The 24513-nt window shown below is 39.3% G+C and overlaps 1 protein-coding gene and 1 pseudogene across 1 annotated transcript in view; one reads left to right on the forward strand and one right to left on the reverse strand.

The window, feature by feature from the left end:
* Positions 1 to 24513, reverse strand: part of SNTB2 (syntrophin beta 2) — a 71546-nt gene that overhangs the window by 46222 nt on the left and 811 nt on the right. The gene's annotated exons all lie outside the window — the stretch shown is intronic.
* LOC110129654 (transcription elongation factor A protein-like 8) lies at positions 6649 to 10022 on the forward strand (annotated as a pseudogene).

Below are 24513 nucleotides of genomic sequence, written 5' to 3' on the forward strand. Positions count from 1 at the left end.
CAGTGATCATTTGTACAAACTGTTCATTTTTAAGGATGCTAAACTGAAACTCTAAAAAAAAGGAGGCTCAAAGAATTCAGAAAACTTCTTCCAAGCTGCAGTCTGTGGCAAAGTCACGGCTAAAAACCCATGTCATCTTTTCCTGAATATGTCCTCAACTTTCAGTTTGGCTTTTGAGATAGTGGAGTCATAAAACACTGTTTGTATAGATCCCTCAGCCACCAGTACAAATGAGTCAGCACTCAAACTTGCTCACTGGGTCTATACAGTTAAAAAGTGGAGTAACCAGGTCTTATCTAAGATTAACAGGATAATCTCACCGTGTGTGCAAGCAAGTAAGCATTTCAATTTATGTTTCAAGAATGGGGAGAAAAAAAAAAAGAAAAAAGGGCTGGCTTGCAGAAGGATGGTGTATTTTACGATGACCTTTCATTAGCATATTTAAAAACTCAGGTCAGAGTCCTTTCACCCTGTGGTATTCACTTTTTCTGTATCAGACACAAGACTTTAATAATAACAACCAGGGATCAATATTTAACTCACTAGCCTGCCCACACTGCCGGCTCACGGTGCTCTGAGCCGCCAGCAGCACAGAGGCGCCAGAACCGTCAGAGCCGCTGTCTCCGTCCCCGCCGTGGGTGGGGCAGCGACAGGGTTGGGGCGGGGCGGGGTGGGGGGCGGAAAAGCGGCTGGAAAGCCCCAGCCAAGACAAAACTAAACAAAAAGCATGAGTCAAGAATGCTATTTTTCAAAAGAAAATGATTACTTTTTGGAAAAGAGTGTGCTTCTGTGTGTCCATCCTTCAGAAGAATTTAGATCCACGCTCCTGGCTTAATTCCATTTTTTTTGGAGTTCAGCTTCCTTATATGTAAAAATCATAAAGTCTATCCTTAGGGGGTTATTGTGAAGATTAAATAAAGCATGGACTGGAAAAGGATTTTATGAATTATAACAGCCATACAAATTTGAAATATTACTATTATGACCTAGTGCAGAACCTGACTGTCATTTTCACCAGTTTCAGAAACGAGCACAGCACATGGTAAAAAGCATCTGTTAAATGAATGAGTGTACAAACTGGTTTAGACCTCCTCCCCAGGAGCATTACCGTAGAACATAAAGGATTACATGTGGTGTGAACTCAGAAAAATGGCCACTGTGCCTTTCTGCGTCTGCCCTAATCACGGCAGAGAACCACCGTGAGGGTTAATGAATAAAGCTCACAAAGCAGACCTGCTCTTGAGGAAACATGCCCCTCTCAGCCCCGCCATCCCTGAATGATGAATAAAACACATCCCATGTCTCTACAAGTCTCAAGATATAATAGATGACACAAATATTCAATCACCGACCTCAATACTCAATTAATGTTCAAAAACAGAGTTAAGTGTTTTATGTGAATAATTTCACTGAATCTCTCGATAACCCTAGGAGGTAGGGATATTTATTACTCCCATTTTACAAATGAGGATATTGAGACCTTAGAGAAAAAAAAAAATTTGGCATGTGCCACTCTACCAGTAAATAACAAAGACAGAAAGAAAGACCAAACATGTAAATACTACTATATTTTACCAATGAATAAATAATAACAACTCAATATATTAAGCTCCATTACAGAACTATGTACAGAACGTATTACACAAAGGAATAGGAGACTTGACCACTGAAAGATAGCAGAAGTACCCCAGGCAGACAAGGTGAAGTGAGTGGGCCTGGCTGAGGTTACAGCATCCAGTCAAGGACATGGAACATTCAGAGAAATGTAAGCGGTTAGGAAAGGCCAGAATCGGGGTCAAGGTAAAATGCTGTGATCTGTTCTTGAAAGGTTGTTGATATTTAGTTAAGGGTGATCAGATACTGTGAAAGGTAGCCCTGGCTGTCATGGATCATTCCTTCTTACGGAACTACCAGGGTGAATATTCAAAAAGAAAAAAGTGAGATCACTACTGAAACACAGATCACAAACTTCATAATAAAATGGATAAATACGTATTTTTAAAGAACTGAGTTAAAGAAAGGATACAACCTACATGTCACTCAACACATCACTTGAGTTGTGAGCAGGATTAGTATAAACTGTATGCTCTGGAGCTCCTGCCCTCAGGTGGCAAAATGTAATCAAGTCAAAGGGTTGTTTGTCTGCACTCCAAAGATAGCTGCACAGAATATCTTAAATTTGTCCCTAGCCTAATCTACACACCTATGTGTGCAAAATCTGAAAGAAGTAGGCTGGAAGTGCCAGATACTGGGAAGAAGAAATGGGAAGGAAAATATTATCCAATTAAAAGAAAAAGCCATTATGTTACACCCAACAAACAAGACACCAGAACCACCCCTCCACACACCCCAAGGATCAGTAGGCAAGAGAAGGAAGGAAAAAGGAAAGATAAAACTGGAGATCTCTCTCCCTGCCTTACTAGGAGCCTGTGAAATATCAATTCTGTTAACAACCTCTTCCCTGGGATGGACCTGAGGGCACATGTAGAGAAATTGTTTTATATAACTTCCCTTAAGCTCTAAGAAAGTAAATTAGGCCATGCATATGAGAATTCTCCTTTTGCTAAGATTTCCCTGGTGGCTCAGATGGCAAAGCATCCACCTACAATGCGGGAGACCCGGGTTCAATCCCTGGGTCGGGAAGATACCCTGGAGAAGGAAACGGCTACCCACTCCAATATTCTTGCCTGGAAAATCCCATGGACAGAGAAGCCTGGTAGGCTATAGTCCATGGGGTCACAGAGTCAGACATAACTGAGCAACTTCACTTCACTTCACTTCACAATTCTGTAAACAGGCAATTAAAAATATAACTTCAGGAAAACAAACTATATACATACCATGACCATATGTGGCCAATGCAGCAGTAACATCACAAGTAATTTTCATTTCCACTTCCATAAAGGAATTCGACCCAACAGTCAAACTAAGGATCTGAACTAAGTAAAAATGTAATTTGATGCCAAGAAAGATGTGGTAAACTGAAGAGCAGAAAAATACTTGTTTAAGCCACAAGCTATTCAATTGAGATAGACTATTGAAGGGGCTGAAGTTGCCAGTTTCCATATGTTGGTAGAGTACTGAAAATATCTTGCTTCTGTTTAAGACTGGATGCTCTTAAATATGTTTTAGGTTTCCCAAAGCTTAAATCTGTAGTCAGTTCATTTAGGTGTGGGTGGTGTATTTAACCTGAGATCCTTTCTTTCCATAGAGCAAAATTAATGAATCATCTGTCCCTGTGAAAAATCTGTGCTTCTGAAAGAATTTAAGCTAGGAAAGGCCTGAGGTGTTACATCTAAAAGGAACTGTGGCAAAGCCTGACTTCTTAGAAACTACTGTCTCAACATGTTTTTCTTTTGAGGAGCAATAAAATTCCATATTTGGAATAATACTTGATGGTACGAATATAACCAGTGAATCTGGTGCTAGGTGGGAGATTTCTGGTGCTCCTAGTGCTCCTATGGAAGCGAAAGCCCTGACCAGCAATGCTATCCACTGTTGCTTCCGCACACTCTGAGCCAGGGAGGAGAGTCCTCACCAGTCTCTAGCTTATAAGACAACACTAAGAAAAGAATCTCAATAATAACAGATTACTAATGGAGATTAAAAAAAAAAAAGCAGGAGGAAAGGGTTTGAGGAACTGTTTTAAATGGAAAAGGCAAAAATCCAAAGGTTAATATTTTTAGAAATTCCAATAGTGCATAAAATTCACAACCTACATGTTGTATGAATAGGAACCATCACACTATAAGCTCTTTAAAGGTAGACATTTTTCTTTGTTCAAAATAATTCCTACTAACCAGGGAGGTTCAAGGACTTACTCCTGCTCTTCAGAAGCCTTAGGGTAAAAACTGGGAAGGACAAACACAAGGAGAAAGCCTCTAAGCCAATGAGGAGAGGAAGGAGACAGGGCCAGAGCCTGTACACCCTTAAACAAATAATCACTGACTGCAAAGTTTGCCTAGGTCAGGGTTAAATCTGATATGCTGGTAAGGGATCACAGAAAGGCTGGGAACAAACAGCTGTAGCTAAACATTATAGATATTCAGGTAATTGCTGAAATTACATGAGCAGATGACCTAAACACTGGGTGTATACAAGGGAGATAAATAAGGCCCTGCTCCTAAACTAGCTAGCACCAGTTTCTCCAGACAGGCAGAATGAGATCCTAAAAGAATTTTCCATCCAGGTATAAGGCATAGAAGGGAAGGAAAATTAACATTGTCTGAACACCTGTTATGTATTTCATATAAATGGACATAAATCTGAGCAAACTCCAGGAGACAGTGAAGGAAATGAGAGGCTGGTGTGCTATAGTCCATGGGGTCACAAAGAGTTGGACATGACTTAGTGACTGAACAACAACAACTTCATATAAAATAGTTTATGTAACCTTCGGAATCATTTGACTGAGAAGGAAACAGAGGCTTAAAGAGAATAAACTGTTTTCCCCACAACATGCAGAGCTCTAGGTCTGCTAGGTACCAAAGTCAATGCTATTTTTACAACACAATCATCTGCATGGATTCAGTCGGGTATATTCTGCTCAACAGTGAAACTGGTGGCCTTCTGATCACCTCATTTTGTGGACCTACAGGTTTCTAGACTATAGTAAGCCACTAATTCACTAGCTCTTGCCTTGATGAAAGCTCCTGGGCTGTGTCTATACTGACTGACAGCTGTATAGGTTACTCCAGCTGCTGAGGAGACACTGCTGGGACAGGGTCATGAAAAGGCATGTACGAACAGCCACGAAGCTAAAAACATGTGAAAGCAGGATTCTATGGGAGTCAGGACCTCCAATTCCACCATTCTCACTAGTTGAAGAGATAAGGAAAGAGTTCACAATAGTGGATACTCCCAAAATAATTTAAATTTATGGGATTTTTTTTTTTGTTATTTTGTAGCAGCAGCTTTATCTCCAATTACATTTTGCTGAAGCAAATACTGGCCTTCCCTTGTGACTCAGCTGGTAAAGAATATGCCTGGAGATCCTAAAGATCTGCCTGAAGATCCCCTGGAGAAGGGAAAGGCTACCTACTCCAGTATTCTGGCCTACAGAATTCCAAGGACTGTACAGTCATGGGGTTGCAAAGAGTCAGACACGACTGAGCGACTTTCACTTTCACTTTCTTTCACTTTCAAGCAAATATTAAAATTCATCTTCCATCTCATAGTAAATGCTACAGATTATGGTAATTCACTCTTCACCCAGAGCCAAACAGGACAAGAGAAACTCGATTGAGATGAAATATATTAGGAAAATAATAGTAAAACTGATTAATCTCACATGAATAATTAAAAGTTGATTATGCAAAGAAATGTTTTAAGACAAACTCAAGATTATTACCCTTCAAATAAGAAATCTAAAATAACCTGCTCAAAATTTTTCCTGAAAATCTGAGAATAATTTCAGGTTGGTATTTTTTTTGGTAGTGTTGTTGACAATAAATATAATCTAACAGGATTAACATTCTTCTAGCTGTAATCTGTATCCTTATCTGGTTAATATCCAATGATTTAGCAACCGTTCCCCACCCCCAACTTAAAAATATACTCCTTTTTAAAGAATTTCAGATTTCTACAAATGGATAAAATGAATATCTTACTAAGCAGTATTAAAGGATTTTGTGTCCTTGCCTCCTTAATCCTTTCTATTTTGCCACAGCTCCCTCCCCTATTCAGTATATCAACATTACAAAAATTAGTTAGTTGCTGCTTTAAGTACAGATATGCATTTAAGAAAGCCTTAGGTTCTGAAACTGCTACTTTTGGTTCAGAGCATTCTCTCCCATTTACTACTGTTAATGAATGGTCCTTCTAGCTCTGTGACATTAATACCGTCACAATGCTAATACTGCACAAGATGCTTAAATAAATGGTAAGCATCGAAATCCTTAAATAATCATGCAGTCACATGTAATACTTCATTATCTCAATAGCAACCCTTAGGCCAGCATGCTGTTTTCCTATGGCTTTCCTGAATACACTGCTATAAGATCAGGCCCTTGGAGGCCCTGAAGGTGTAATGGGGTGTAATTACAAAAAAGAAAACAGAGAGAGGTGCCTCAATTTGTCTGAGATTTCAGTGAGACACCACTGAAGAGGGAAAATACAGAAATAAACAGGCGGCAGCAGTGTTTAAAGGGTTTGGTAAAAGTTATATAGAGAGTCCCCTGCCATTACCCCCAAAGAGAAATAGTGAGAATATTAAAGGTAGATGAACCTTTACCAGTCAGGCTGAGGGCTACCTATAGCAAAGAAAAGTAGTCAATATACAAAAGATTACCTCAAGATGGACTGTAGCTCTAAACTTGAAACACAGTCACAGAGGTTCTGGAAGAAAACATGTGCCCTCGAAGTGGGCAAAGATTTCTTGGACAGGAAACATAATGCTACCATGAAAGAGAAAATTTCAGATCATCTAAATCCACCATTAAAAAACTGAGTGGTCTTACAGTTTAGGGCCTATTGACTTGTGGCAGCTCCCTATGCTGGAGAAGGAAAGAAGGGTCTCAGATCCTTTCAGGACTCTTGGTCTTTCACAAGGGACACAAAAGGGTTGAAGGGAAGAGGGAGGAAAAAAAATCCCTTAGATCTCAGCACAATTAATTTACCCAAAAAGAAAATGAGAGAAAAATACTCAACATGAAAAAGTCTTGTGAAGAAAAAAGAGGAAAACCACAGAACATGCCAAAGGCCGAGGAAGACAGCCCTTGGGACGGTGTACCACAGGAGGCAGAAGGAAATCCTCAACTCTCCAAAGGTGCAAGCCAGGAAGCAGAAGGAAACCTGAGAGGAGGGCTGACTCTGCCTGGTCACGGACACACCCATTGGGCATCTGGACCATGAAGAAATGATAAGAGGAGCAGATGAGTTGGAAAGGCTTAGAGAAGAGATAAGAAAAGTAAGAAACAAATTTGTGATGATGGATTAGAAACTGGAAACATATGAACAGTAAGAAAAGGCAAAAAGATAGGACACTGAAAGAGGAACCCTCCAGGTTAGTAGGTGCCCAATATGCCACTGAAGAAGAGCGGAGAAATAACTCCAGAAAGAAGAGATGGAACCAAAGCAAAAACAACACCCAGCTGTGGATGTGACTGGTAATGGAAGTAAAGTCCGATGCTGTAAAGAACAACATTGCATAGGAACCTGGAATGTTAGGTACATGAATCAAGGTAAATTGGAAGTGGTCAAACAGGAGATGACAAAGAGTGAACATCGACATTCTAGGAATCAGTGAAGTAAAATGGACTGGAATGAGTGAATTCAGCTCAGATGACCATTATATCTATTACTGTGGGCAAGAATCCCTTAGAAGAAATGGAATAGCCCTCATAGTCCACAAAAGAGTCCAAAATGCAGTACTTGGATGCAATCTCAAAAATGACAGGATAATCTCTGTTCGTTTCCAAGGCAAACCATTCAATATCACAGTAACCCAAGTCTATGCCCCGACCAATAATGTTGAAGAAGCTGAAGTTGAATGGTTCTATGAAGATCTACAAGACCTTCTAGAACACCAAAAAAAGATCCTTTTCATTATAGGGGACTGGAACACAAAAGTAAGAAGTCAAGAGATACCTGGAGTAACAGGCAAATTTGGCCTTGGAATACAAAATGAAGCAGGGCAAAGGCTAACAGAGTTCTGCCAAGAGAATGCACTGGTCATAACAAATACCCTCTTCCAACAACACAAGAGAAGGTTCTACACATGGACATTACCAGATGGTCAATATCAAAATCAGACTTAATCAGTCTTTGCAGCCAAAAATGCAGAAGCTCTATACAGTCAGCAAAAATAAGACTGGGAGCTGACTATGGCTCAAATCATGAACTCCTTATTGCAAAATTCAGATTTAAATTAAAGAAAGTATGGAAAACACTAGACCATTCATGTATGACCTAAATCAAATCCCTTATGATTATACAGTGGAAGTGACAAATAGATTCAAGGGATTAGATCTGACAGAGTGCCTAAAGAACTATGGACGGAGGTTCATGACATTGTACAGGAGGCAGTGATCAAGACCATCTACAAGAAAAAGAAATGCAAAAAAGGCAGAATGGTTGAGGAGGCCTTACAAATAGCTGAGAAAAGAAGAGAAGCTAAAGGCAAAGGAGAAAAGGAAAGATATACTCATTTGAATGCAGAGTTCAAAGAATAGCAAGGAGAGATAAGAAAGCCTTCCTCAGTGATCAATGCAAAGAAATAGAGGAAAACAATAGAATGGGAAAGACTAGCGATCTCTTCAAGAAAATTAGAGATAGCAAGGGAACATTTCAGGCAAAGATGGGCACAATAAAGGACAGAAATGGTATAGACCTAATAGAAGCAGAAGACATTAAGAAGAGGTGGCAAGAATCATGAACTATATAAAAAAGATCTTCATGACCCAGATAACCATGATGGTGTGATCACTCATCTAGAGCCAGACATCCTGGCATGCAAAGTCAAGTGGGCCTTAGGAAACATCACTATGAACAAAGCTAGTGGAAGTGATGGAATTCCAGTGGAGCTATTTCAAATCCTAAAAGATGATGCTGTGAAAGTGCTGCACTCAATATGCCAGCAAATTTGGAAAACTCAGTAGTGGCCACAGGACTGGAAAAGGTCAGTTTTCATTCCAGTCCCAAAGAAGGGCAATGCCATTGTTCAAACTACCGCACAATTGCACTCATCTCACACGCTAGCAAGGTAATGCTCAAAATTCTCCAAGCCAGGCTTCAACAGTATGTGAACTATGAACTTCCAGATGTTCACGCTGGAAATGGTGGATTTAGAAAAGCCAGAGGAACCAGAGATCAAATTGCCAGTATCTGCTGGATCATCAAAAAAGCAAGAGAGTTCCAGAACATCTACTTCTGCTTTATTGACTATGCGAAAGCCTTTGACTCTGTGGATCACCACAAACTGTGGAACATTCCTCAAGAGATGGGAATACCAGACTAGCTTACCTGCCTTCTGATAAATCTGTGTGCAGGTCAAGGAGAAACACTTAGAACTGGACAGGGAACAACATACTGCCTCGAAACTGGGAAAGGAGTATGTGAAGGCTGTATACTGTCACTCTGCTTATTTAACTTATATGAGAAATATGAGAAATTTCATGAGAAATGCTGAGCTGGATGAAGCAGAATCTGGAATCAAGATTGCTGGGAGAAATATCAATATTTCACATCTCAGACATGCAGATGACATCACCCTTATGGCAGAAAGCGAAGAAGAACTAAAGAGCCTCTTGATGAAAGTGAAAGAGGAGAGTGGAAAAGTTGGCTTAAAACTCAACATTCAGAAAACTAACATCATGGCATCTGGTCCAATCACTTCATGGCAAATAGATGGGGGAACAATGGAAACAGTGAAAGACTTTATTTTGGGGGGCTCCAAAGTCACTGCAGATAGTGACTGCAGCCATGAAATTAAAAGATGCTTGCTCCTTGGAAGAAAAGCTATGACAAACCTAGACAGCATATTAAAAAGCAGAGACATTACTTTGCCAACATAGATCTGTCTAGTCAAAGCTATGGTTTTTCCAGTAGTCATGTATGGATGTGAGAGTTGGACTATAAAGAAAGCTAAGCACCAAAGAATTGATGCTTTTGAACTGTGGTGTTGAAGAAGGCTCTTTAGAGTCCCCTGGACTGTGAGGAGATCCCACCAGTCCATCCTAAAGGAAATCAGTCCTGAATATTCATTGGAAGGACTGATGCTGAAGCTGAAACTCCAGTACTTTGGCCACCTGATGCAAAGAACTGACTCATTGGAAAAGACCCTATGCTGGGAAAGATTGAAGGCAGGAGGAGAAGGGGATGACAGAGGATGAGATGGTTGGATGGCATCACTGACTCAATGGACATGAGTTTGAGTAAGCTCCGGGAGTTGGTGATGGACAGGGAAGCATGGTGTGCTGCAATCCACGGGGTCTCAAAGAGTCGGACGTGACCGAGTGACAGAAATGAACTGGAAACAAAGACATTCACACTGCCCTCCTCATCCTCTTTGCTTTAGGCCTTGAATTCTTTTTGGTCTAATATTAAAAACTGGCCCCTGCTTTTTTTCTGTTAGCATTTTCTGGTGTGTCTCTGATTTTTGTTTTATTTTTAATCACCTGGTGGAGTTTTGTTTTAGGTAGTTTCCTTGTTACCAGCATCTGGATTTTCTATTTTGACACATTCTCCAGGTCTATTTTTCAATTGGGAAGTTTCACACATATGCATGAAAATATGTTCACCCCATATCATAAAGTAAAATTTAACAGGCTACAAGGCAGTATTATTCAGTATCAGTTTACATATGTTGAAGAAAATCTCAAATTGTGTGTGTGTGTGCGTGCATGCGCGCATGCATGTGTGTATAGATACATACATATATCAAAAATTTAACTGTGCCTATTTCTGTGTGGTATTTTTTTCCTTTTGCTTATATGTATTTCTTAAAGAACACATCAAACACACAAAAATAATTAAAGGTTTTTCCATAATTAAGAGTCAATCAAAGAATTTGCAATCAGTTTATGTAAGGGCAACTGGAGCACCTAAACACTTGATGAAAGAATTGTTTAAAAAAAATGTAAACCTCAAATTACCTCTTGATCTATAAGCCAGAGGAATAAAACTGGCAATTTTACAGCTTAAAAAAAAAGAAATTGAGTAGACAAGATACAGGATTGAAAAAATAGTTACAACATAGACATCCGACAACAGACTTGTGTCCAGAATATATAAAGAGTTCTACAAACCAACAACAAAGAGATAAACAACCCAGTAAAAATTTATAAAAAGACTTCGACACTTTTGATTCCACTGCAATAAATTTCAAGAACAGACAAAACTGGGACTCACCTCATGGCACAGTGGATAGGAATCCACTTGCCAATGCAGGCAACAAGAGTTCCATCCATGATCCAGAAAGAGTCCACACGCCTCAGAGCAACTGAGTCCATGTACCGCAACTATTGAGCTCTCTCCCTAGAGGCTATGAGCCTGTGTGCCCTAGAGTCTGTGCTCCACAAGAAAAGCCACTGCAATGAGAAACCCTCACTTGCTGCAACTAGAGAAAGCCTGCACACACGCACACACACACACACGCACACAGCAATGAAGATCCAGCATAGCCAAAAACAGATAAATAAATATTTAGAAAAAAAAGAATAGACAAAATTATTTGTGGTGAAAGAAATTAAAAAATGGTTACCTAGGGGTGGGGGGGGGGGGGGAGGAATTGACTGGAAACGGCCATGAGGGAACTTTCTGGAGGTGAGAGAAATGTTCTAAAGCTTATGTAGTGGTTACACAGGTATATACAATGGTAAAAACTCATTGACATGAACAACTAACAGCACATTATTGTATGTTAATTATACTTCAAGTTTTTTTTTTTTAACATTAAGAAGTCAGAATTAAAAAAAAAAAAAGTCGTCAGAATCAAAGCGGTAGTTAAGTGATCCAGCATAAAGCAAAACTGGGCAGTTTTCTAAATTTTATCTGAATTTTAAAAACTGTGAAATATTTAAAATACGCTTAAATACATAGAATACAGCATAATGAACATTCACATAACTCAACTTTATCAATCTTAAAATTCTGTCCTATTTGTTTAGTTTTATTTCCTAACAAAAAGCCCCATGAATTTCTCCCCAATTCCAGTCATCTTCCTTGTCTTTATTGTTGTTCAGTCAGCTGTGTTCTACTCTTTGACATCTAGATTCCTAAATTTATTCCATGAATAAATTTGCTGGACAATAATGGTCAACACAAACAAATAAAATACATGTGTAAATAATTTACCCCTTTCTCTAAAAGGGCATACTAAAAAGGGCAAAGAAGAAGGAATTATTTGGCATCTAAGTCCCAGGTTTTGGTTTTTCTTTGCAATATACATTAAGATAGTCTTGCCCTTGCTCACTAAAGAACAATGAACAAACCTCAGGTTACACAGTAATCAGTGGCAAAAATTAATCGTAATCTATTTCGCTCAGTTTTCCTTCTTCCTTAAGTGAATCTCCTCTGCTTGGAGTAAAAGATAGCTTAATAAATGCTACCTATGTTGTTCTAAAGGAGATTAGTTACTAGTTATAATGAAAGGTAGACACAACTAAACAACAACAGAACAGCAAATGCTGATTTTTCTGCAAATCTCTTATCTGGCACTTCTGTGTATCTCTCTCAACAATAAAGTTGAGGGAATTCCCTGATGGTCCAGTGGTTAGGGCTCCATACTTCCACTGCAGGGGACAGAGATTCCATCCCTGGTCAGGGGAACTAAAGAATCTTGCCATGCCCTCAGTTACAGTCAAATAAATAAAGTCCAGAATGAAGTATTATAAATGCTGAGGTTCCATTTGAATGATCAGGGACCTTCACTATGTTTAGAATATCTTTACTATTAAAATTAATTGGATTATACCCTCTCTGACAATTCATCTATTTATATAGTCAGTTTATAACTATAACTGTGCGTTCTCTATCTCATATTAGAACTATAAAATATGAGAACTAAAAGGCATTTTATCTTTTAATAGATAAGAAATGTGAGGCTTGTAATGCTAATATTTTTTCCAAGGTCGCACAGAGGGCTGATGGCCACTGGAAACGCTTTGCTGTATTTTTTTATTTTTCCTAAGTATCTTGTCCTCTCATGCTTTAGTTTGGGACCTAAGCATTTTTGGTACAAGACTCAGTTTCTGTGACTATATCGCTAAGGGTGGAGATGCTTAAAGATCCCAAAGACTTCTCTTGAGTCCCAAGCACAGAGGAAGTAGGATGGAATATAAGAAATAAATGGAGACTAGTGGGAGGAAACTGGTAGGTGGTAGAGAAATAAGAGCAAATTGAGATCTTTCTCCAACCACAATCTCCTTAGAGACAGAGCAGAGGGAAAATATTCAAGGAAAACATGTTTCTTATCAAAATATATTGTGAGAAAAAAACCTACAAATTTGGCTTTCTGAGAATACCTGCCAGATCTGGCTGCTACCAACCAGCTTGCTAGCATTTAAAACTATTACACTTCTTTATTCTCCAGTATAAATACTTTACACTCATCTTGTGAGGACTGTCATTATTCTGCACCCTAAGATGAAATTAACAAGTGTAAAAATCAACTCTATTGTACTGTAAGTGGACAAAGTAGATCAATATTAAAACATCTGTTGTGAGCAATGATTTTTAGAATTTCACTTTAGTCTTTTTTGTTGCTGTTTTGGCTTATGATGGGAAAGACTGAAGACAGGAGAAGGGGATGACAGAGGACAAGATGGTTGGATGGCATCACCAATTCAATGGACATGAGTTTGAGCAAGCCCCAGGAGATGGTGAAGGACAGGGAAGCCTGGCGTGCTGCAGTCCATGGGGTCGCAAAGAGTCAGACATGACTGAGCGACTGAACAACAAACAGTCAGCTTAATTTTTTCAGCTACTTTTACTTTATGTTCACTGTAAAAATAAATGCAGTTCACAGAATTCCTTGGTGATCCAGTGGTTAGGACTCTGTGCTTTCACTGCCCGGAGCCTGGGTTCAACCCTGGTCAGGAAATTAAGATCCCACAAGCCCGACATTGTGGCCAAAATAAATAAATAAATAAAAATAAATGCAGTTTTATTCTAGCATGTAATCAATAGTCTTTGAAGAAATTAGTAATACTTTCATCCTGCAGACCTCCCACACCCATTCCACAGCCTGCCCCCCTCACACCTGAGAGAAACACATTTCTAACGTCATTCCTGTACTGCAAGTTCTCTCAGCATTTGTCTATCACTTGTATAACATGTATGAGACAATCTAGATTAACTTAGGTCAATTTATTAGCATTTATAAAGCCACTTGGAGGTAAGGGTGGTGGGGCTCATGTTTTCTTTCTACTTCTCCAAGTGTCCAGCAGAAACGTGTGTATTCAATGAACTGACTAATCACATACAGCTATCTATTTGTGCCTGGCATGGAAAATCAAAGATTGGGAGGCACTAACAATAATAACCTTCAGAGGACTGATGCAACAACCCAGAATCCAAAGCATGACTTCCTGCACATGAAGCCAATCATAGTGATAAATTCTACTGGTCTAAGGCTTGCTAGCTTCTTAAACTGATTCACTGGAGAAGCAATCTATTAAAACAGTAAATAGCAGCAGCTGTGGAGTCTGATAAATCTGTGCCTCTACCATCCAACCTTGGGCAAATTATTTAATTTCTGCAGGCTTCAATTTCTTCATATTTAAGATGGGCATGATGATACCTGCCTCACAGGGCTGTTAAAAGAAACTGTGACAATGCATGTAAACAGCGTAGCAGAGTAAAGGTTTCAATAATGTCATTATTACTTATTTCTATTGTTTTAACTTTTAAAAACTTTACAATTTAGCTACAAAAATATTTCAAGCACTCTAGCTTCAAAGTCTGCATTATTATCATGGACATAAGTTTGCTTAGCATCCACTCCATTCCACATTTCATAGTTTGGTGATGCTGCCGATCTCAATACACCAAGGATGGGTACATGAGGCAAGCCGAGATTATAGTCTCCACCATTGTGGAAACAGAGATACAGCCTAAGGGTAGACAAAGTAGAATTAATCCGAGTCCTTCCCAGAAACTGCAGGTGCTAGAATAAAAACTTTCCTTTTTTAAAGGGGTTATTAAGTTAGGGCAATACATTCCTACAACTGCTGGCGCCATCTTAGCTGACTACACAGAATTAGATTCTCCACAGCAGATGTTGCAGGCAAGATAATTTGAGCCTTTGGATCCCTCCGGACCTAAACCTAGATCCACCCCCAGTCTTAGCAGTTATATGAGGCAATACATTCCACTTCTGCTCCATTTGGTTTGGGTTTCTGCAAACTAAAATAATTCTTACTAAAAAAACTGTCTATGTCTGTTCTGATAGACAAAGATTTTTCTCCATCCCAGTCTACCTCTAATGTCAGGGCCTGTCTGTAAGCTCTAGATAGTTTTCTTGCCCTAGTTATAAAACGATAATCATAAAACAATCTTGAGAAGTTGCTTGAAACGTATATAAAATTGATGTTCAAAAGAGGATGCTGAGACTAATAATTTATTATGCACTTTGGAGTTTCAAGAATCTTTGAAATGCTCCAACTAGCTTGCCTGTACCCAAGCAAAGGTATTCTTCTTGCTTTCCTTTTACAGCTGTTTATAAAGTTTCTAAATCTCCTAACTAATATGGTAGTTTCTCATTTAATCTCTAATAAGAACCTCTGGTGGTTTTAGAACATTGGAGTGGGTGTCAGTTGTTTTTGTCTGTCTACCATCCACTCCCCCTTCTTTGGAACATCGGCTTGATTATCTTTTGAGAAACTCCCATGTGATTTAGGCCTGGCCAACTGGAACATCCCGTTATCTCCTGCCACATGCCTGGAATATATATGTATGAGTGAGGTCTAGTACTTCTGGCAAAATGACTGGGAAAGAGATATTACAAAGATCTCAGTTCTCTTAAAAATTAATTTATGGATTTAATACAATTTTAATCAAAATCCCAAAGGATTTTCTTAAGAAATGATAAAATCACTCCAAAATTTATCTGGATAAATAAGTAATTACACCAGCCTCTAATTATTCATTGTTATTTTTCCAAATTCTTCTTGACTGGTGTAATCCACTTGAATGATCACTTATTAACTGTTAAAGTTACAACATACAGTGTGGCTACAAAACACTCAAATAAAAAGTCCAGAATCAGATTGCAGAATATAAAGATAAAATATATAAGCAATGGTGCAATTCAAATCAGTGAGGGAAGAATGGGTCATTCCTATGGTGACAGGTATGTAGCATATGTATTGTACACCTCAACGCAGCACACTCATTGCAGACGTCCCTAGTTAAGCATAGACTGTTTTCCTGCTGCACCCAGATATGACTTTGGAATCTTTCCCCACATGGCACTCTAGGCAGCCCATCAATCTAGCAGACAGTGCCTACAAGAGGTTTATTTGACAAATGCTGAGACAATCGTTAACTATTTGGAAAAGCATAAAAAGTGGACTCTCTTGCATACCTGTGTCGATGTAGATTAAATAAACAAACTCGATGTAGACTAAAGAGTTAAACATAAAAAGTGAAACCGTAAAAGGACTAGAACAAAGCTGTTGCAAAAGAATGTTCTCAGAGAGAAGCAGAGAAGCTCTGAGATGAGGAGACGTGAGCAAGAGTGGAAAGCGTAGTCCTCAGCACTGCCTGGGTCCTTGACGTTTCTGAGGCCTGGCTGCTCAGCTTTTCCTGGAGTCCTGAGACCTGTCTATATCTTTCCAATACTTTCACCCTTCAACTTGAACTGGTGGTGAAACCAAAAAAGCCTTGAATAACACACGTGCATTATATTTTCTTAAAAAAAAAAACAAAAACACTCGTTATCAACTAATTTTACCAAAAATAAACCTTTGTCTCTTTCAATGAAAAATCAAAACTTCCCAATTTCCAAGTGTGAGGTGTAAATATTTTATGTATATGACAGTTTAATTAAATTTGAAAGATAAAGATTCAACTTTCTCATCTCTCTATCCCATCAACTTTACTTTCATAAAGCATTCTGAAATACTTGCAAAATTAAAAACAAGAGTAGAACACGGTAGAAAGAAAAAAATGTTGCAGAAAGTCAAAGTAATTTTTGTAAAAAGCTGCACTTTGGGAATTCCCTGGCGGTCTAGTGGTTAGGGCTTGCACTTTCACTCATGGGGTAGCTAAGATCGGCAAGTCATGAGGTTTGGCCAAAAGAAAAGGTTGCACTTCACATATTTTTCACTAGTTACATGTCGAATCATTCTAGCAATGTCATGGGAGCCGGATGACAGAAACCAAACCAAATTTGAGTTTTGTAACTCTACTCTTTTTAAATCTACTGATATCATAATCACTGGCACTCTGTTTATATTCAGAATTATTTCATGAATTTTTGTTTTCACACTGAAGTAAAACACACATTTTATGAAGGACTCGGTGCATATTCCTTAGAATGGCACTTAAGTAACTAAATCAACTGCTACTTCTCCAGATACAAAATATTAAACTCACCCAAATATACCATGATTTCTCCAGAAGGAGCCCCAAACTCCTTTTACTAATCTAGGGGCATAAAACCTTTAAAGGAAGAATATGCTCTTATACCATGTGATTGATGTGATGTTTTATAAACTAAAATTTTTCTTCTCAATCCCCACAGCCAGCTGACAAGAGCTACGCTGCCTAAGGGCTTTATAACATGGCTGAGTGCTTCTGCGGTCCCTGTCCCAGAGTTAATTCACTATATCCAATCTACCCCCACATCCTGTCATTTCTTCCTTCAAAACTGGCTCTCTAGTTTGCACTCCAATGACTCTGAGGGATCAAATTCCTGTACTAATAACAGAGGCCAGAGATTCTCGACAAGTGTCCAAACTTTGGGAGTCCCAGGCAGTCAGAAGGAGGCTATCTGGGCAGGAAAAGGTCCCCAGTGGATTCTGCTGTTCCCTGGCAAGAAATCACCTGCTTTAAAATGTTTCTTGAATTGAACCTGCCCCCGTCCCCAGGGCCACCACTGCCAGCCCCCCAGTGGCTGCCATCTTTGCTCTGGACTCCTCTTCTCTGCAACAGCTGTATTTTTCCTACCTCCGCTCTTTCCTCTTGCATTGCATCCAGTGCATGCACTGCTGCCAACCCCAAATTCTGTTCCCATCATGTCACTTCCTGGCTCGAGAATGGATTGCATCAGTTCCCCATCCTTTCTATCTCTTCAACCTCTCCCTTCTCGGCCGCCCTTTTCTCCTTACTGTACAAATAGGTGGCAATTCTTTCCCTTACAACAAAATAAAATCCAAAAGCTACGAAAGTAGGATCCTTCTTGGATACTTTATTCAACACTAGTTACCACCTTTGTGGCGTTTATTTTTCTGAGAAGCTTTAGACGCTGAGAAGTATGGTCTAGTCACTGCTCTCTGCTCCTGTCAGTCAGCTGAAACTGCTCGAGAGAACTCCCATGACCTTGTTCTCTGATCACCAAATCCAATGGACTTCTGTTTCCTTGACTTCTCCAGCATCTCAAGATGCTGATCACCTCCGCCTTTTTGAAACCACTTCTTTCCAGATTTCTGTTCCTCCACTCTTGCTTTTAAATAGAGCAGTTCTGCAGGGTTCCATCCTGTCCCTACTTCTCTTTTTAATTTGCACTCTCCTAATGATTACATCGACACTTATGGCATCAATCACCACTCCCACACTAACATCTCATGAATCTGCAGCTCATTTCTGACATTTCTCTTGACTACAGACCTGTACCAGCCTTCTGCACCAGGATGTCACACAGGTGACTCAAATTCTACATGTCCAAAATCAAACTTCTCTTCCCCACAAAAAAACTAGTTCCTCCCCGATTCATTGATTTCACAGTTACCCACTTTCCCAGGCCAGACATCTAGGAGTTATCCTCCCTCTCTTTTCCTCTCCCCCTCAGTCTCCAAACATCATTTAGTACCACCACTTCTATCTACTTAGTATCTTTCAGCTTCATACTGTCCTATCCAGTCTCACTAGCCTTATGGTGTCGCAACAGGCTCCTAAGTGCTTTCCCTGACCTCAAAGTCTTGGGTTCCTACACTCCGCATCTGCCAAGCTTTCGGACAGATTGCTCCTTTGTTTAAAGCACTCCTTATTTAAAGCACTCCTTATTTAAAGCACCTGGGTGGCTTGCCAGGTCTAAAACTCTTGATAGTACACACCCATCAGTAAACATGTGAGTCTACGTGCTCATCCTATGAATATTCATTAAAGTATACGTATTATAAAACATATACAAGACATAAACATCAAGAATGAATGAGATAGATGAAATAAATACACTAAATATATCCCTGATGAAGTCATGCCATCATTAGCTGCTGTATGATTCAAAACACAATACAGCCTTATATAGTTCATTATTAAGGTTCATTATTAATGGTAATGTGTCAATCCACATTTCAAATACTCTTCTTGATGATTTCATTTTTTAGGCTGACGTCTTAACAGACAGGATTACCCTGAAATGTGACAAAGAGCTCCTACTAGGAGAAACGTAAAGCTCTACTGTTTTGTTATTATTTGTATTGCTAGAATTATCATGAATCCAAGGTTTCTCTGTGCAAATCTTTAAGTCACTTGTTCACTTGGTAAAGATAAACGCAGTTAAAAGCAGATAATGTATTATAAATCCACTCAACCAGGCTCAAGTAGTAAGTTGCAATGACAGGAGCAGAAAAATGAGTAAAGTCGCCACTCTCAAGTCCTGCGCTCTGCGAAGCTTTCACTCTCCCCTGGAGACATCGCCCTGTGTGTCAAGTGTGAAATGTCACTGTCTTCTAAGACTGAGGAAGGGAACCAGGGTTATCTGTGCATTAAATACTAACACAACTAAAGTTCTTCTTTTAGGTTTTAGGCTGCAAATATAAACCTCACTTAGAAACCACTGCTTGCCACTGCCTATGAGACCCTTACCGATCTGGTCTCTGCCCACGTTTCCAGCCCTCTCTGCCACTACACCCTTCCCACACCTTCCCACGCTTCACTTCTCTCAACACACCAGCTACCCATCACTTCCTTGCCTTTGAGAGGCCGTCTCCTTTGCACTGCCACCTCTGCTTCCAGGGCACCACGTTCTCATCTCTTCTACAGCATTTATCACAGCCTGCTGTAACTGCTTCCCTACAAGCCTTAAGGGCAGAGATTACTCCCAATTTTGAGTTCCCAGCATCTACCACAACACCTCATTTGCAGTAGGTACTTAAGGTTGACAGAATGAAAAAGGTCCAAATTCCTTGGCCTGCTTTCAAGGCCTTGCATAATCTGGCTTCAATTTATCTATTCGGCTTAATTTTCTTCCCCCAAATCCATTCCTATTCTCACTCCCTATCACAAGTCATGCTTGTTTTGGCTTCTGCGCATGTTACGTCCTCACGTTGAACTGCCTTCCAACTAGAGAGAAGCGACTCATCCTTCAAGCTCAGACAAAATTATTCTTTCCCCATGAGGTCACACTCTTCCATCCCCCAGTGGATCACCTCTTCAGAGAATTCTTGAAGCGTGAGTATTATACATTGCAGCAATTACTCTCTATTGGGTGCTTTTCTCTCCCCAGTTTCAGTCTAAGTTCTCTGATGCCAGGGACCAGCCACCTTCAACTTCTTTTGCACACTGATCTCTCACAACACACTGCAACATGATGATGCACATGAGATGCCAGAAGTTCTGACTGACTGGTTGGAGATATCATGGTACAAGGGAGACAGCAGTGAACTAACTGGGTCTTAGTCCAAGTTCCATAACTGGTTAGTCAGATGACCTTAAACATGCTTATTTGACCTCTTTGGCCATTAAGTCTTCATCTGCAAGATGAGACTTTTTTTTTTTTTTACAATTTTTAAAATTCCAGTAAGACTTTTCTTCATGCTCACAAGAAACATGAACATTTTCCCCCTAAAAATAAAGAGAAATTCTGAGACATTCAGTAACTCACTTAACATGAATGAACTTCAGTGCAATCAACATCAGCCTCAAAGGACGGTGTAAAGGTCAAATGAGAAAATACTCAGGAAAATGCACATATAATGATACACATCTGACCACAAAGTAAAGTAACCTCTATCCTTGAAGGACTATAGGCCAGGGAATACATCAGGTGAAGTTCTGAGTTACAGTTGAGATCCAAATTAAAGCCCGGGTATGGTTTCCAAAAATGCTCTTAGAATTTTCATAACCACTCTGTATTAGAACCAATAAATTTCTCATATTTTTCTAATAATTTAGAGAGCATATTTTAGTAAGAAGGGGACTCTATAAGAAATAATCTGGTTACAAAGATATGGCTGCTTATATAAACATGCTTAATCACTCAAATGAAACACAGTGAGGCTAGTCAAAAAAAAAAAACAAAACAGAAACATAAAATGTCCTGACAATTTAGTGGTTCTTTAAGACACAGACTGATGAATATACAGTGCAAAGTCCAAAGAAAATGTAAAATGTTTTCTCCAGAAGACTTTCAAACTTTCCAACATACAGTGAAGAAAACAGCAGTGTAAGAACCCAAACTAGCTTCTTCAAATGAGCAGCCTAATAACATCAGTAGTTAAATGTCCTTTAACATACACAAAGAATCAGCCATATATGACACTCAAAATCTCAAACTATTCTAGATATAAAAATTATTTTCAACTCTGAAATTAAATTTCACATCAGTCTACTTCCTCTATATACTTAACTATTTTCTTTTCCATAGATTTGATAACAATAATTTTAGAATCATATTTACACAATAGAAGATGATTTCCCAGCAATATTCCAACGAGGATTGCTTCAAAAATTTACTGATTCTTTTCTCAAATTTCAGATCTTACGCTGAACACCATTCTGTCTTTCCTAACCTCCTCTGGAACACTTTTCGATGTGTAGTCTAATTCAAATATAAATTCTAGAAGCTTTCTGGATAGACTATCTCTAACACACAGATATAGTTAAACTCATACAATATGATGGAAGAGTAGGCACCCCTTTATGCTGAGAATCAGTGTATCTCTGCATATCTTAACATCAGACATTAGTCAAAACTACAAGTACAAGGTTATTAGCAAGTTTTAAGGTTCTGAGCAGCAAGTGTGAAGGAATAGGAACAATCAGAGGGATGAAAAAGTGCAAAATTTAAGGATAAAAAAGTTGGCCTACACAAGGGATGACAGGAAAACAAGATTAAAAAAGGGGTTTGCATACAAGAAATGCAAAATCATTCTTAACCTGTTCACCTAAAATAACTTACTCTTAACATGTATTTCTTTTCAAGGAAAATGGAGCCCTGGATTTTAACAACTTGATATTCTGGCTATTCTGAGTGTCTTTGTTAACTCGTAGCATTCCTTCATGATCCAGTCCTACCTTCCTTATTCATTATTCAGACTTTGTTTTCGTTACTGTTGCTTACTGCTTCAACTCCCAGTTCCCCAAAAGGCTCCGGCACATAAACTGTGAAATGAACAACGGCCCTGTGAAGAGGTGTTATCATCATCCTGGTTTTACAGATGAGGAGACTAAGGCACAGCAAGGTTGAGTTAAGTTGCCTAGGCATTACAAACCACTAGCCAGAAACATACCCCGGTCTAGCGCACCACACAGCCCTCATTTGTGCCCTAACCTTCCTGGGCAAAATGACTTCTTCAGGTCTCTCTCTTGTCTTTACTGGTGGTAGCTCTCTCCTTGATTCAAACTTGAACTTCTCCAACAACCTTTTCTTGGGCATCCTCAACCTCTGATGCCCACAAGGGTCTCTGTGCTGCACCCTTTTCAGAGTTGTAGTCTCACACTGTTTTAGCCCTTAGCTGCACTATTTCTTAACTCTCTCTTATCTCAACTCCAAACTTGCTGAGGGCAGAAATCAGACTATCTTTAAGCGCCTCTGGCAAGTGGAAGAGCTGAATAAATTTTTGTTTGATGTATGCATGAATAATCCCTACAAATCCATGAGATTTTTTTAAAAAAACCTTCAGTTCACTGGGTTCCCTAACCACAGGCAACCAGAGACTACAGCTTTCCTTTGCCTGGGGGTGATAAAGGCATGCCTAAAATTCCCTGCACGCACCACAAAAGAGCATCACTATGCTATGTTAAGGCAGTTTTTCAAGTTTTGAGACATCAAATGGAAGGATCATTCAGTTCTAAAACTCTAAAAGTAGCCTTCCTGGATGGGTTACTAGCTCTCAATTTTAAATGTCTGACTGATCCTAGGAAATCACTGTTTTCAGTGGTTCTGCATATTATAAGCAATTTTATTTTTATATCCTTTGATTTTTAAAGTTCAGTTTCATACCTCTCCACACATATAAGAACAAAAATGTCCTCTTTTAGAAAATGGGAAAATAAGGTAGAACCTGTGTTAGGTAAACAGACATTCATTAAATGTTACGCTGCCATTTGTAAAGCGTCCTTCTAAAAGCACATGCGGCCTATTTTAGGTTAAGGAATACTATGAAGTGTTTACTAGATGATTTTTATTTAAGTGGTATGAATACCAGGTTCAAATTATATCTAAACAAAAACTGGATTTAAAAAATATAGATATGGGGTTAACAGCTGAAACATCTGCCCATCACCACTGACCACCACATAAATAGTACTATAGTCAGTATTCTGGCTCTAACAATTTATAACCAAATTCTTAGCTAGCACAATTTCAAGATACACATTTATGGTAACTTTTCCTTTTTTTACACACATACCACTCACACTGCCACAATTTATAGTTTTACTCCTTTTATTAACACTAATTTCTGAGTAGTGCCTAGCCCCACCTAAATGAAATATAAATAAGACTTATAAATAGGATATTATAAGGTGGGACACTGGAATTTCACAATTAGAGCACATTAAAATATTTACTTGGAAACTAACACTTTCCCAAATGTCTACTAGCAGATTTAGAAAAAAGTGAAAATCACTTTGCCAAGTTGGAATTCTGGCCCCTCAGTTTGATGACTGGCCCCTTCCTACCTCCACTCCCCACCCCTTCCCTTCTGTTCTTCCTCTGCCAGGAACACGCTCTTGACTCATCCCTGCCTGTGTCCATCACTTCCTTGGAGACCTGGCTCAAGATTCAGCTTCTTGAAAAACTCCTCCCTGATCAACCTGATTTCCACTACTTCCTAACTTTGCACTCCCTTGGTATTCATATAGTTTGCACTCCACAATCTATAAATTGTAAGTTGTTTTGCATTTTTCTATCATTTTCCCAACTAGATACCAAATACAGACACGTCATCTTTTACATTCTCTTCTATATAGCCAGCAGTAAATGCCTCTTAAATGACTGAATGGGTGAAAGAAGGCTGATTGCTCAAAAATTTCTGAAGTAATATTCCCTCCAACATCATGAGTCCTTCAAGAAGATAAAATTTATTTTGCCTTAGTTCCATAAAAGACCCAGGTAACAGATCACATTCAAACTTAAAATAATTCTGGCTACTCAAACATAACTTGAGATTTAACACTTCAGGCTTCTGAATAAGCTTAAAGCCTTGATGCCTGTGAATGGTAGGAAGCTGGCACCCAGTCTCCTGCAAAAAGGGGCAAAACTCTAGTTGGCAGTAAATGTTCAAACACGTGAGCCTCCACTGTTAAACAAGGCTCATTAACCACACAAATTTGCTGTTTCAGCTTTCTGGCTTCGATAAAATGCTATGATCTCCTTTGGTTATTGTTGAGAGCCGATGATGGGTTAAATTCCCATAAATTAACCAGAGTTTTGGTGGTTTGCCCAAGCATACCGCTGGCATCGGTGTGGATGAGTTTTGTTTTGTTTTGTTTAAAAAAAAACCCGACCTGCCCGCCCTGAGAAGCCAGAGGTGAGTTAAGAAAGCGCCACTCAGGAGGCAAACGGAGACCTTCAAAAGTCCTGCTCTAGTTCTAAGTGTCAGCTTAGCGTGCAGAGGCGGGGTTTCGAGCACGGCTGCTCCAAACTAAAACCTTCCTAGGGGACTGCAAGCCACACTTCGGCGG

This window comes from Odocoileus virginianus, chromosome 20 (assembly GCF_023699985.2).
Source record: "Odocoileus virginianus isolate 20LAN1187 ecotype Illinois chromosome 20, Ovbor_1.2, whole genome shotgun sequence".
NCBI lineage: Eukaryota > Metazoa > Chordata > Mammalia > Artiodactyla > Cervidae > Odocoileus > Odocoileus virginianus.